Source organism: Leptinotarsa decemlineata, unplaced genomic scaffold (assembly GCF_025532065.1).
Source record: "Leptinotarsa decemlineata unplaced genomic scaffold, Ldec_3_MD MMD2_P_RNA_scaffold_7, whole genome shotgun sequence".
Classification (NCBI taxonomy): domain Eukaryota; kingdom Metazoa; phylum Arthropoda; class Insecta; order Coleoptera; family Chrysomelidae; genus Leptinotarsa; species Leptinotarsa decemlineata.
Window position 1 is genome coordinate 3,285,003 of NW_027412534.1, and position 12,595 is coordinate 3,297,597.

The following is a 12,595-nucleotide window of genomic DNA, read 5'->3' on the forward strand; positions in this document are numbered from 1 at the left end:
TCGTGTTGATAGTTGGGAGGAACTTGTTGGCGAATTTCGTGATGAGTACTTATCTGCGAACCATATGGACGCACTGTTTGAGGAGTTGCAAAGGCGAACTCAGCACCCGACCGAAAGCATTGGAGTCTACTTGGCGGTTATGTCTAACTACTTCAGTCGTTTGGGATGTCCGATGTCCGAAGATGCAAAGTTAGCCATCATCATGAAAAATCTCCATCCATTTTATCAGGATCGTCTTAGGGATCCGTTACCTACAAGTATTTCTGAACTTCGTAATACCTGCAGGAAAATGGAGTCCAGGAGAGACGTGATCAACAGTTATGTCGAACCATCGACTCGTAGGGGAAATATCATTGAAAAAGATCTGGCGTTTGTGGACTTAGCTGAAAATATGTGTGCAATGAATGTAACTACTACTCAACCTGCAACAAGTGAACAGGGGTCCTGTCAAGTAATTTGCTTCAGATGTAAACAGCCAGGACATCGAGCAGTAGGTTGTGCTTCATCAGGGAAACGGCAATGTTACGGATGTAATAGAGATGGATTCACCAAAAGAAACTGTCCGAATTGTTCCAATAAGGGAAACGGACACGGGCATTCTTAGAAAGTCGAGATAGGAATGCTCGTGCAAAGTACTCGACTACACCTCTCCAACCGGTATTGGATTTCATTATTGATCATGCAAAAAATGATGAACGTCCATACCTCAAAGTGGAAATATTTGGAAAGCAAGTACTGGGTCTTCTTGATTCTGGAGCGTCTGCTACGATCATGGGAAGTCGAGGTTGGGATATCATAAAGGACTTTAACTTAGTACTGGACACATCGAAGCATACGACATGCACTGTAGCCAATGGGAATGTTTGTCATAGTAGTGGTGAGTGCGAGATACCATTCTCTCTTCGAGGTCGAGTCAAGTTGGTTAAGGTATTATTGGTACCGGAGTTGCATCATACATTGATACTTGGAATAGATTTCTGGAAAGCGATGGGAATTGTACCTGATCTAAGACATAATGACTGGCAGTTTTCAAAGGAAACCTATCACCTGGGTGCAGTTGATCATCTACGTAGTCAAACTGTCCTAACAGAAATGGAGGAAATTAGATTGAAGGCAGTGATCGGTAGGAATATGGAATTGATGGGAACCAGATTAGGGTGTACCAGTATGGCGGAACATGTGATTGTTACTCATTCCACTCCTATCAAGCAGCGATATTATCCCGTTTCACCAGTAATTCAACAACATATTAATAAAGAACTCGACGAAATGCTGGCCAATGATATTGTGGAGCCATCAAAAAGCGCTTGGTCTTCTCCAGTTCTTTTAGTTAAAAAGAAGGATGGGAGCTATCGATTCTGCGTAGATTATCGAAAATTGAATGCTGTCACTGAGAGAGATAGTTACCCTCTTCCATATGTGTCAAACACTTTAGATAAATTGAGGAATGCGCATTACCTTTCATCTCTCGACATTAAGTCCGCTTACTGGCAGGTGCCGGTTGCTGAGGCATCTCGGCCATACACTGCGTTCACAGTTCCTGGGAGAGGATTGTTTCAGTTTAAGCGTATGCCATTTGGTCTTCATAATAGCCCCGCTACCTGGCAAAGACTTATTGACTCTGTCCTCGGTCCAGAATTGGAACCTCATGTATTCGTCTACCTAGATGATGTGGTAGTCGTTACTCAAACCTTCGAAAAGCATCTATCCGTGCTGGAGGAAGTCTTCAGGAGACTTCGCGAAGCTAACTTAACTATAAGCATTGAAAAGTGTCAATTTTGCCGGCCTCAGATGAAGTACTTAGGTTATGTGGTCGACAGAAATGGGTTACACGTCGATCCCGATAAGGTGAGTGCTATGATACGACTACCTTCTCCTCAGTCAGTTAAAGACGTCAGAAGAGTTATCGGTACGTTCTCCTGGTACAGAAAGTTTATACCTGATTTTGCCACAGTCATTTCTCCGATCACCGCTCTACTGAGGAAGGGGAAAAAGTTTGATTGGACTAGTACATGCGAGGAGTCATTCCGGAAAATTAAGGAGTGTTTAATATCAGCACCTGTTCTGAACTGTCCTGACTATGATCTTTCTTTTATTCTTCAAACCGATGCATCTGCGTATGGTATTGGTGCCGTTCTAACACAGGGTCTAGAAGGCGAGGAAAGAGTTATTTGTTACCTTAGTCGCTCACTCACAAAACAAGAGCGTAACTTTTCCACAACGGAAAGAGAGTGCTTGGCCGTCTTATGGGCCGTGGAAAAGCTGCGTCCTTACTTGGAAGGTGTACGTTTTACGGTGGTTACAGACCACTATTCACTTGTTTGGTTGCAGAATTTGAAGGATCCCACCGGAAGGTTGGCAAGATGGGCGGTGAGGATGCAACAATACGATTTCAAAATTGTTCATCGGAAAGGTAAAGAGAATATCGTCCCAGATGCATTATCACGAGCTGTTCCGGTCATAGATGCCTTGGAAATTCAGGAAGACAGAGTTAAAGATCCCTGGTGGCTGACAATGAAGAAGAAGATAGCTGCAAATCCACTTAAATTTCCCCACTGGAGAATTGCAGACAATAAAATTTTCAAGTATGTGAAGGTACCAATAAAAGGATTAGGTGACAATGGTGATGAATGGAAGCTGGTGGTCCCTAAAGAAAATCGGAAAGAAGTCCTTGAAGAGGCCCATGACGAGCCCACTGCTGGTCACATGGGCAATTATAAAACTTACAACCGCATCAGTGACAAATATTATTGGCCCAAAATGAGATACGATGTATCTAAATATATTAGGAACTGTAATACTTGTGCGTTACACAAGCCAGACTTACGGGGCCCAAATGGTTTAATGACAGCACAACCATCCGTGAGGAGGCCTTGGGAGATGATATCCACAGATATTATGGGGCCATTACCAAGATCCAATAAAGGAAATAAATTCATTCTTGTAGTCAGTGATTATTACAGTAAGTACTCCCTGGTATTTCCTCTGAGGTCATCTTCTGCAGATGGTATTATGAAGAAAATTGAAGAGGAGGTGTTCTTGGTGTACGGAGTGCCACGTCTAATTCTTTGCGACAATGGGCCTCAGTTCAAATCGAGTAAATTCCGGAAATTGGTTGAAGAATATAGAGTTAAAATTAGGTATAATGCTCATTACCATCCCCAGGCAAACCCTACGGAAAGAGTGAATCGGAATTTGAAGACATTGCTTGCAGTCTATGTATCGGATAACCACCGCAGTTGGGATAAAAACATCGCCAAAATTGCCTGCGCACTGAGGACAGCAAAGCACGAGACGATTGGCCATTCACCGTACTTCGTGAATTTTGGAAGAGGTATGATCTTGAATGGGGAACATCATCAAAGGCTAAGTATGCTGAGTGATCCGACAGTTTCTTCCGAAACAAGAAGAGAAGGATTCCAGCAATTATTCAAAGAAGTAGAAGAAAGGTTGGCGGCAGCGGCCAGAAGAAACATGAAGAAATATAATCTTCGACGGAGAAACGAAGAGTTCCTTCCTAATCAGCTAGTCTTCAGGAAAAACTTTGTTTTATCGAATGCTGAGAAATTTTATTCTGCAAAACTTGCACCTAAATTCATTGGTCCATTTTATATTAATAAAAGAGTGTCACCATGGACCTATGAGCTGCGAGATGAGCAGGGGAACTATAAGGGTATATGGAACGCTAAGGACCTGAAGTCAGCTAGCGCTGGAGAAAATTTAGCGGACTAAATTTTCTTCAGGTAAGGGGGGTTTGTAACAGTACCATTTTGTTCCACATGGTATAATCATTCGTAAACGTCAGAATAACAATTTTCAAGCACCCGTAGGTCCCTCTCTCCTTTTTCGTTTGTAAACTGGTGGGCCGTGAGATTACAGATTTGAACTATTGTTGTTTACTTTCATTAAATTAATAGACAGTACCTTTCCAATTGTTATTGAAGTACTTTCAATGTAGATGGAGTGTGATGTACCACCCTGCTCCAATCTTTAAATATCCCTTTCAAACTCTTTTTAAGTATATTTCGGCATCCTATTGGCGAAATCTTGCACATTTTAAGTTTTTTTGTAGAACCGATCCCTATGAAAATATATTTTCATACTTGCAACACACCTAGTAGTCAAGGTCATAATTAAAGATCAACTACCGTATCCCTGAAGGAATGTTGATATTTCATTTCATATTATATTTTGAATATCTTAGCGGAATTGTCTCTGAGAGGAAATATTCCCCATATTATTCATCCCTGCTTTTCCAATCGTTCAGTAGATTGTTCCAGTTTGGAAAATGCATTTAAATGATTTGAATATTCTGAAACAGCTCTATTCGATGGCCCATTGGTTCATCACACCTGTCCATGACGTATGGTCATGCGCTGGAATTCATATTTTTCCGTTTCAATATGATTATCCTACGGATTCCATTTTTGAGGTTGCTTGGTGAATGTTCTAAGAAGACCCGCCTGGAAAATTTGTTTGTAGAAACATCTCTTTGAGGATTATTTCTGAGGGTCTTCACTTAGTGAAAACAGTGCCTAGTTTTGCTTGCTTGGGTATAGCATTTGATGTAAATTGGCCTTTCACTCTCTTTGGAGGATAAAAGAACTTCACGTAAGTGGCACCAAATTTTCCCCGACTTTTCAGCATCGCCATTTTGGACCTTCAACTTATGTACTTTTCCTTCCTCTTATAGAACCTGTTATCGTTTCATAACTTTCTTCAGTTGGTGTTCACCATACAATCGGTTGATAATTTACTGGAAAAATTGAAGACATTGCCCAAAAGATTGTGAAATAAAATTCCGATTGGGATTTTTGGAAAACCCTTCCGAAACTTGAAGGTAGGTTTCATTATGGTTCTTCCTTCTGTATATATCATAATAAACGTATACTTGTTTGACTTTCACGAGCTTGTGGTAAATTTATTTTCTTTATTTTTACATGTGAGAATAATCACAAAGGTTATATATATATTTTTTTAATGAATCGGAAACAATTCATTCGGGTTATTCGTAATTTTAAAATAAATTCGGTTAGTGGGTTGAAATTTCAATTAATATTTATGTTAGAATTTTTTTTAGCTAGGAAGAGGTTGCTAATTAATTTCGGAGGAAATTATTTTCCATCAAAAGGTGAATTTTATTTATCAGAATTGGTAGCTACGAAGTTGATTTGTAAATAATTAATTTCACGATTTCTGCAGTCCTCCGAATGTTTTTTTAATTGCTTTTTGTTTCATTCGTTATCGGCATAGATTTTGTCCTGACCTTCCGATCGCAATCACTAGCGAAATATGTATTAGGTTTTTTTAAATTCTCATCATATTTACCGTTCAGGGAAAACATTCGACCGGTAATTTAATTGAATAGTTTATTTTTTTTTTACATGGAACTTCATCCGAGATTATTTATTTTAGAATCTAGGGAAGGAAGGTGAACAATATTGGCGACAATTAATGTTTTCTTTCCTCAGTTTTTCAGCTTATACCGGTAAGCTGAAATGTGTTTTTTTACCAAATGATTATTCAGCTTTATTTCCATTATTGAGTTTAGTTACTTTGAAATTACTTAAATGAGTAGTTTCGTTAAATATTTCACTGCGAGGTTGCCAGATTTCATGGAAAGCACAGAATTTCGTAAAATAAAAATGAAAGGAACATCGAATTTTTTTTAAAGAATTGAATCAGCACTTCTGTTGTCCTGGTGGAAAAAAAAACAATTCATTATGTTTATATTATTTTGTAATGGTGTATTGAAAAAAAAATATTCATGCAACGATTATTTTTAACGGCCAGTGGAAATTTTCTTTTTTTTGTATCTAAATGCATTTGGTTTTATTCAAATGGGAGAAATTCTAACTCTTTGAATTCTTCCTAGGGTTTTATGGGGCAGTGCGGAAGCTGCATTTTTCTTTCATTTGGAACATCCGTTAGCCGAATCTGAATGAGAGCTGTTCACTCAATAGTGGGAAAATTATAGAAGAAGGACTTTGTTTTTTTTTTCCCTGAATTCAGTGAAGTCAGGGGTTTCAACCTTGAGTTTGGCACTTCAGGATATATCAAGCCACGCAAGTAGACAGTGAATGATTCGTCGTTTTTTTTTTAAATATTTCTTTTCTCGCCACTTGCCATAATACCTTTATATATAGACAATATATTGTACAAAGGGGTAGAAATTAGTTTCATACTGATGATTTTATTTTATGTTTGACATACGTGAAACGCGCCTTTCGCTCTGGATCCAAAGCTAGCGGCTGTTTAATTTTGGGGTTATTTATGGTTTCTTTTGGTTATCTTGAAACCTACATTAATTTCTACCACAATTGATTGTGACTAATAATATTTCAACTCCAAATACAAATTGTATGTACATAAATATTATTTATTGATATGAATTTATATACTCAAAATAATATGATGTTTTCGTGAAGTATTCATAATAACCAGATCATTATGTAATTTTTTTTTCTTATTGATGATAATTCAGTCGATTATGCCTTCCTTTTTTGTGACAGATGTGTTTAAGTTCATTTGGTAATTTAGGAACAGGGTTCAGACAAGCATTCGGAAGGGTAAATTACCTGGCGCCCACAATTAAAATTAAACTTACATATTTCCCCCCACTCCCGTCTTCACTCAGTTAGCCGGAGCCGAATTCTTGGGCTGTCACAGTGACTACCCAACACCGTAGCGTGATCGAGCGTTACATTTTGGCGCCCAACGTGGGGCCTGTATAAAAAAAAATATTAATATAGAATTGAAAAAAAACAGGGTAAAAAAAAAAATTGCGAAACTTTGATTTTTTTTTTTGATAAATTGGAGATATTTTGGAAACCTACTCTTGCAGTTTGTGCTGAATGATTTATTCATAAGTTTATTGACAAGCTTGAAAGTTTTTTTTTATTTGTTGAGTTTTTATTATTGACATAATCATTTGGTATAATATGGCTCGTAAAATGCAGATCAATCGGTTAGACAGAGACGAATTATGTTACGAACTAACTGTTCGTGGTGTTGCAGTGGGTACTGTCGATGAAATGCGTCATAGGCTCTCTGTAGCCTTACAAATGGAAAAAAATGGGGACAGCTTACGATACCCGGACTACCCTTTCATCTTTTCTGATGATGAAACGGCGGTTAAGACGACTTTGGATGAGTTGACAGTCATCTTAGCGAATTTTGATGGACAAAGAAATAGTGGCGAAGGACTAAAATTTCAAACGAAACTTTCCTATGTATTGGGACGGATTGATAGGATGGAACCAAAGGACTGTACAGAAAAGACTACTAAGGCGGATCTTGTGGCACAAGCTTTGATTCTCATGGATGAATTCAACCAGAAAATTCACAATGCACAGCAAGCCTCTAGGACAGTTCCCTCCGGACTTTCGCAACTACAAAATAGAATCATCAATCAGGCTCTCAATGCAAATATTCAACCGGTAGCCCACTCGTCTTTGGCTGCCGTAACCTTTCCGAATCAGGTCGCTTCAGATGGAAAAATGATTCCACCATACAAGTGGAACATAAAGAAATTTACTGGTGATGCTAAAGGAGTGTCAGTTACGGCTTTTTTTGAGATGGTAGAAGAGCATCGATTGGCAAGACACGTTCCCGAGAGTATTTTACTGGATTCTGGCATGGACTTATTTGCTGAAAAAGCTTACCAATTTTATAAGGATTGTCGTGGTCGTGTTGATAGTTGGGAGGAACTTGTTGGCGAATTTCGTGATGAGTACTTATCTGCGAACCATATGGACGCACTGTTTGAGGAGTTGCAAAGGCGAACTCAGCACCCGACCGAAAGCATTGGAGTCTACTTGGCGGTTATGTCTAACTACTTCAGTCGTTTGGGATGTCCGATGTCCGAAGATGCAAAGTTAGCCATCATCATGAAAAATCTCCATCCATTTTATCAGGATCGTCTTAGGGATCCGTTACCTACAAGTATTTCTGAACTTCGTAATACCTGCAGGAAAATGGAGTCCAGGAGAGACGTGATCAACAGTTATGTCGAACCATCGACTCGTAGGGGAAATATCATTGAAAAAGATCTGGCGTTTTGGACTTAGCTGAAAATATGTGTGCAATGAATGTAACTACTACTCAACCTGCAACAAGTGAACAGGGGTCCTGTCAAGTAATTTGCTTCAGATGTAAACAGCCAGGACATCGAGCAGTAGTTGTGCTTCATCAGGGAAACGGCAATGTTACGGATGTAATAGAGATGGATTCACCAAAAGAAACTGTCCGAATTGTTCCAATAAGGGAAACGGACACGGGCATTCTTAGAAAGTCGAGATAGGAATGCTCGTGCAAAGTACTCGACTACACCTCTCCAACCGGTATTGGATTTCATTATTGATCATGCAAAAAATGATGAACGTCCATACCTCAAAGTGGAAATATTTGGAAAGCAAGTACTGGGTCTTCTTGATTCTGGAGCGTCTGCTACGATCATGGGAAGTCGAGGTTGGGATATCATAAAGGACTTTAACTTAGTACTGGACACATCGAAGCATACGACATGCACTGTAGCCAATGGGAATGTTTGTCATAGTAGTGGTGAGTGCGAGATACCATTCTCTCTTCGAGGTCGAGTCAAGTTGGTTAAGGTATTATTGGTACCGGAGTTGCATCATACATTGATACTTGGAATAGATTTCTGGAAAGCGATGGGAATTGTACCTGATCTAAGACATAATGACTGGCAGTTTTTCAAAGGAAACCTATCACCTGGGTGCAGTTGATCATCTACGTAGTCAAACTGTCCTAACAGAAATGGAGGAAATTAGATTGAAGGCAGTGATCGGTAGGAATATGGAATTGATGGGAACCAGATTAGGGTGTACCAGTATGGCGGAACATGTGATTGTTACTCATTCCACTCCTATCAAGCAGCGATATTATCCCGTTTCACCAGTAATTCAACAACATATTAATAAAGAACTCGACGAAATGCTGGCCAATGATATTGTGGAGCCATCAAAAAGCGCTTGGTCTTCTCCAGTTCTTTTAGTTAAAAAGAAGGATGGGAGCTATCGATTCTGCGTAGATTATCGAAAATTGAATGCTGTCACTGAGAGAGATAGTTACCCTCTTCCATATGTGTCAAACACTTTAGATAAATTGAGGAATGCGCATTACCTTTCATCTCTCGACATTAAGTCCGCTTACTGGCAGGTGCCGGTTGCTGAGGCATCTCGGCCATACACTGCGTTCACAGTTCCTGGGAGAGGATTGTTTCAGTTTAAGCGTATGCCATTTGGTCTTCATAATAGCCCCGCTACCTGGCAAAGACTTATTGACTCTGTCCTCGGTCCAGAATTGGAACCTCATGTATTCGTCTACCTAGATGATGTGGTAGTCGTTACTCAAACCTTCGAAAAGCATCTATCCGTGCTGGAGGAAGTCTTCAGGAGACTTCGCGAAGCTAACTTAACTATAAGCATTGAAAAGTGTCAATTTTGCCGGCCTCAGATGAAGTACTTAGGTTATGTGGTCGACAGAAATGGGTTACACGTCGATCCCGATAAGGTGAGTGCTATGATACGACTACCTTCTCCTCAGTCAGTTTAAAGACGTCAGAAGAGTTATCGGTACGTTCTCCTGGTACAGAAAGTTTATACCTGATTTTGCCACAGTCATTTCTCCGATCACCGCTCTACTGAGGAAGGGGAAAAAGTTTGATTGGACTAGTACATGCGAGGAGTCATTCCGGAAAATTAAGGAGTGTTTAATATCATCAGCACCTGTTCTGAACTGTCCTGACTATGATCTTTCTTTTATTCTTCAAACCGATGCATCTGCGTATGGTATTGGTGCCGTTCTAACACAGGGTCTAGAAGGCGAGGAAAGAGTTATTTGTTACCTTAGTCGCTCACTCACAAAACAAGAGCGTAACTTTTCCACAACGGAAAGAGAGTGCTTGGCCGTCTTATGGGCCGTGAAAAGCTGCGTCCTTACTTGGAAGGTGTACGTTTTACGGTGGTTACAGACCACTATTCACTTGTTTGGTTGCAGAATTTGAAGGATCCCACCGGAAGGTTGGCAAGATGGGCGGTGAGGATGCAACAATACGATTTCAAAATTGTTCATCGGAAAGGTAAAGAGAATATCGTCCCAGATGCATTATCACGAGCTGTTCCGGTCATAGATGCCTTGGAAATTCAGGAAGACAGAGTTAAAGATCCCTGGTGGCTGACAATGAAGAAGAAGATAGCTGCAAATCCACTTAAATTTCCCCACTGGAGAATTGCAGACAATAAAATTTTCAAGTATGTGAAGTACCAATAAAAGGATTAGGTGACAATGGTGATGAATGGAAGCTGGTGGTCCCTAAAGAAAATCGGAAAGAAGTCCTTGAAGAGGCCCATGACGAGCCCACTGCTGGTCATATGGGCAATTATAAAACTTACAACCGCATCAGTGACAAATATTATTGGCCCAAAATGAGATACGATGTATCTAAATATATTAGGAACTGTAATACTTGTGCGTTACACAAGCCAGACTTACGGGGCCAAATGGTTTAATGACAGCACAACCATCCGTGGGAGGCCTTGGGAGATGATATCCACAGATATTATGGGGCCATTACCAAGATCCAATAAAGGAAATAAATTCATTCTTGTAGTCAGTGATTATTACAGTAAGTACTCCCCCTGGTATTCCTCTGAGGTCATCTTCTGCAGATGGTATTATGAAGAAAATTGAAGAGGAGGTGTTCTTGTTGTACGGAGTGCCACGTCTAATTCTTTGCGACAATGGGCCTCAGTTCAAATCGAGTAAATTCCGGAATTGGTTGAAGAATATAGAGTTAAAATTAGGTATAATGCTCATTACCATCCCCAGGCAAACCCTACGGAAAGAGTGAATCGGAATTTGAAGACATTGCTTGCAGTCAATGTATCGGATAACCACCGCAGTTGGGATAAAAACATCGCCAAAATTGCCTGCGCACTGAGGACAGCAAAGCACGAGACGATTGGCCATTCACCGTACTTCGTGAATTTTGGAAGAGGTATGATCTTGAATGGGGAACATCATCAAAGGCTAAGTATGCTGAGTGATCCGACAGTTTCTTCCGAAACAAGAAGAGAAGGATTCCAGCAATTATTCAAAGAAGTAGAAGAAAGGTTGGCGGCAGCGGCCAGAAGAAACATGAAGAAATATAATCTTCGACGGAGAAACGAAGAGTTCCTTCCTAATCAGCTAGTCTTCAGGAAAAACTTTGTTTTATCGAATGCTGAGAAATTTTATTCTGCAAAACTTGCACCTAAATTCATTGGTCCATTTTATATTAATAAAAGAGTGTCACCATGGACCTATGAGCTGCGAGATGAGCAGGGGAACTATAAGGGTATATGGAACGCTAAGGACCTGAAGTCAGCTAGCGCTGGAGAAAATTTAGCGGACTAAATTTTCTTCAGGTAAGGGGGGTGTTGTAACAGTACCATTTTGTTCCACATGGTATAATCATTCGTAAACGTCAGAATAACAATTTTCAAGCACCCGTAGGTCCCTCTCTCCTTTTCGTTTGTAAACTGGTGGGCCGTGAGATTACAGATTTGAACTATTGTTGTTTACTTTCATTAAATTAATAGACAGTACCTTTCCAATTGTTATTGAAGTACTTTCAATGTAGATGGAGTGTGATGTACCACCCTGCTCCAATCTTTAAATATCCCTTTCAAACTCTTTTTAAGTATATTTCGGCATCCTATTGGCGAAATCTTGCACATTTTAAGTTTTTTTTGTAGAACCGATCCCTATGAAAATATATTTTCATACTTGCAACACACCTAGTAGTCAAGGTCATAATTAAAGATCAACTACCGTATCCCTGAAGGAATGTTGATATTTCATTTCATATTATATTTTGAATATCTTAGCGGAATTGTCTCTGAGAGGAAATATTCCCCATATTATTCATCCCTGCTTTTCCAATCGTTCAGTAGATTGTTCCAGTTTGGAAAATGCATTTAAATGATTTGAATATTCTGAAACAGCTCTATTCGATGGCCCATTGGTTCATCACACCTGTCCATGACGTATGGTCATGCGCTGGAATTCATATTTTTCCGTTTCAATATGATTATCCTACGGATTCCATTTTTGAGGTTGCTTGGTGAATGTTCTAAGAAGACCCGCCTGGAAAATTTGTTTGTAGAAACATCTCTTTGAGGATTATTTCTGAGGGTCTTCACTTAGTGAAAACAGTGCCTAGTTTTGCTTGCTTGGGTATAGCATTTGATGTAAATTGGCCTTTCACTCTCTTTGGAGGATAAAAGAACTTCACGTAAGTGGCACCAAATTTTCCCCGACTTTTCAGCATCGCCATTTTGGACCTTCAACTTATGTACTTTTCCTTCCTCTTATAGAACCTGTTATCGTTTCATAACTTTCTTCAGTTGGTGTTCACCATACAATCGGTTGATAATTTACTGGAAAAATTGAAGACATTGCCCAAAAGATTGTGAAATAAAATTCCGATTGGGATTTTTGGAAAACCCTTCCGAAACTTGAAGGTAGGTTTCATTATGGTTCTTCCTTCTGTATATATCATAATAAACGTATACTTGTTTGACTTTCACGA

The 12,595-nt window shown here is 39.6% G+C and overlaps 2 long non-coding RNA genes across 3 annotated transcripts; both read left to right on the forward strand.

The window, feature by feature from the left end:
• The first annotated feature begins 2,714 nt into the window (after positions 1-2,714).
• LOC141480294 (uncharacterized) lies at positions 2,715-5,982 on the forward strand. 2 transcript variants are annotated; one of them, XR_012464250.1, is made up of 3 exons: positions 3,823-4,611; positions 4,694-4,840; positions 5,876-5,982. It is a non-coding gene; the product is annotated as an uncharacterized lncRNA (long non-coding RNA). The 2 variants fall into 2 exon arrangements; XR_012464249.1 differs by lacking the exon at positions 5,876-5,982 and having other exon boundaries at positions 2,715-4,611; positions 4,694-4,908.
• A 4,933-nt stretch (positions 5,983-10,915) lies between these two features.
• On the forward strand, positions 10,916-12,595 carry LOC141480295 (uncharacterized). The gene is made up of 2 exons (XR_012464251.1): positions 10,916-12,298; positions 12,381-12,595. It is a non-coding gene; the product is annotated as an uncharacterized lncRNA (long non-coding RNA).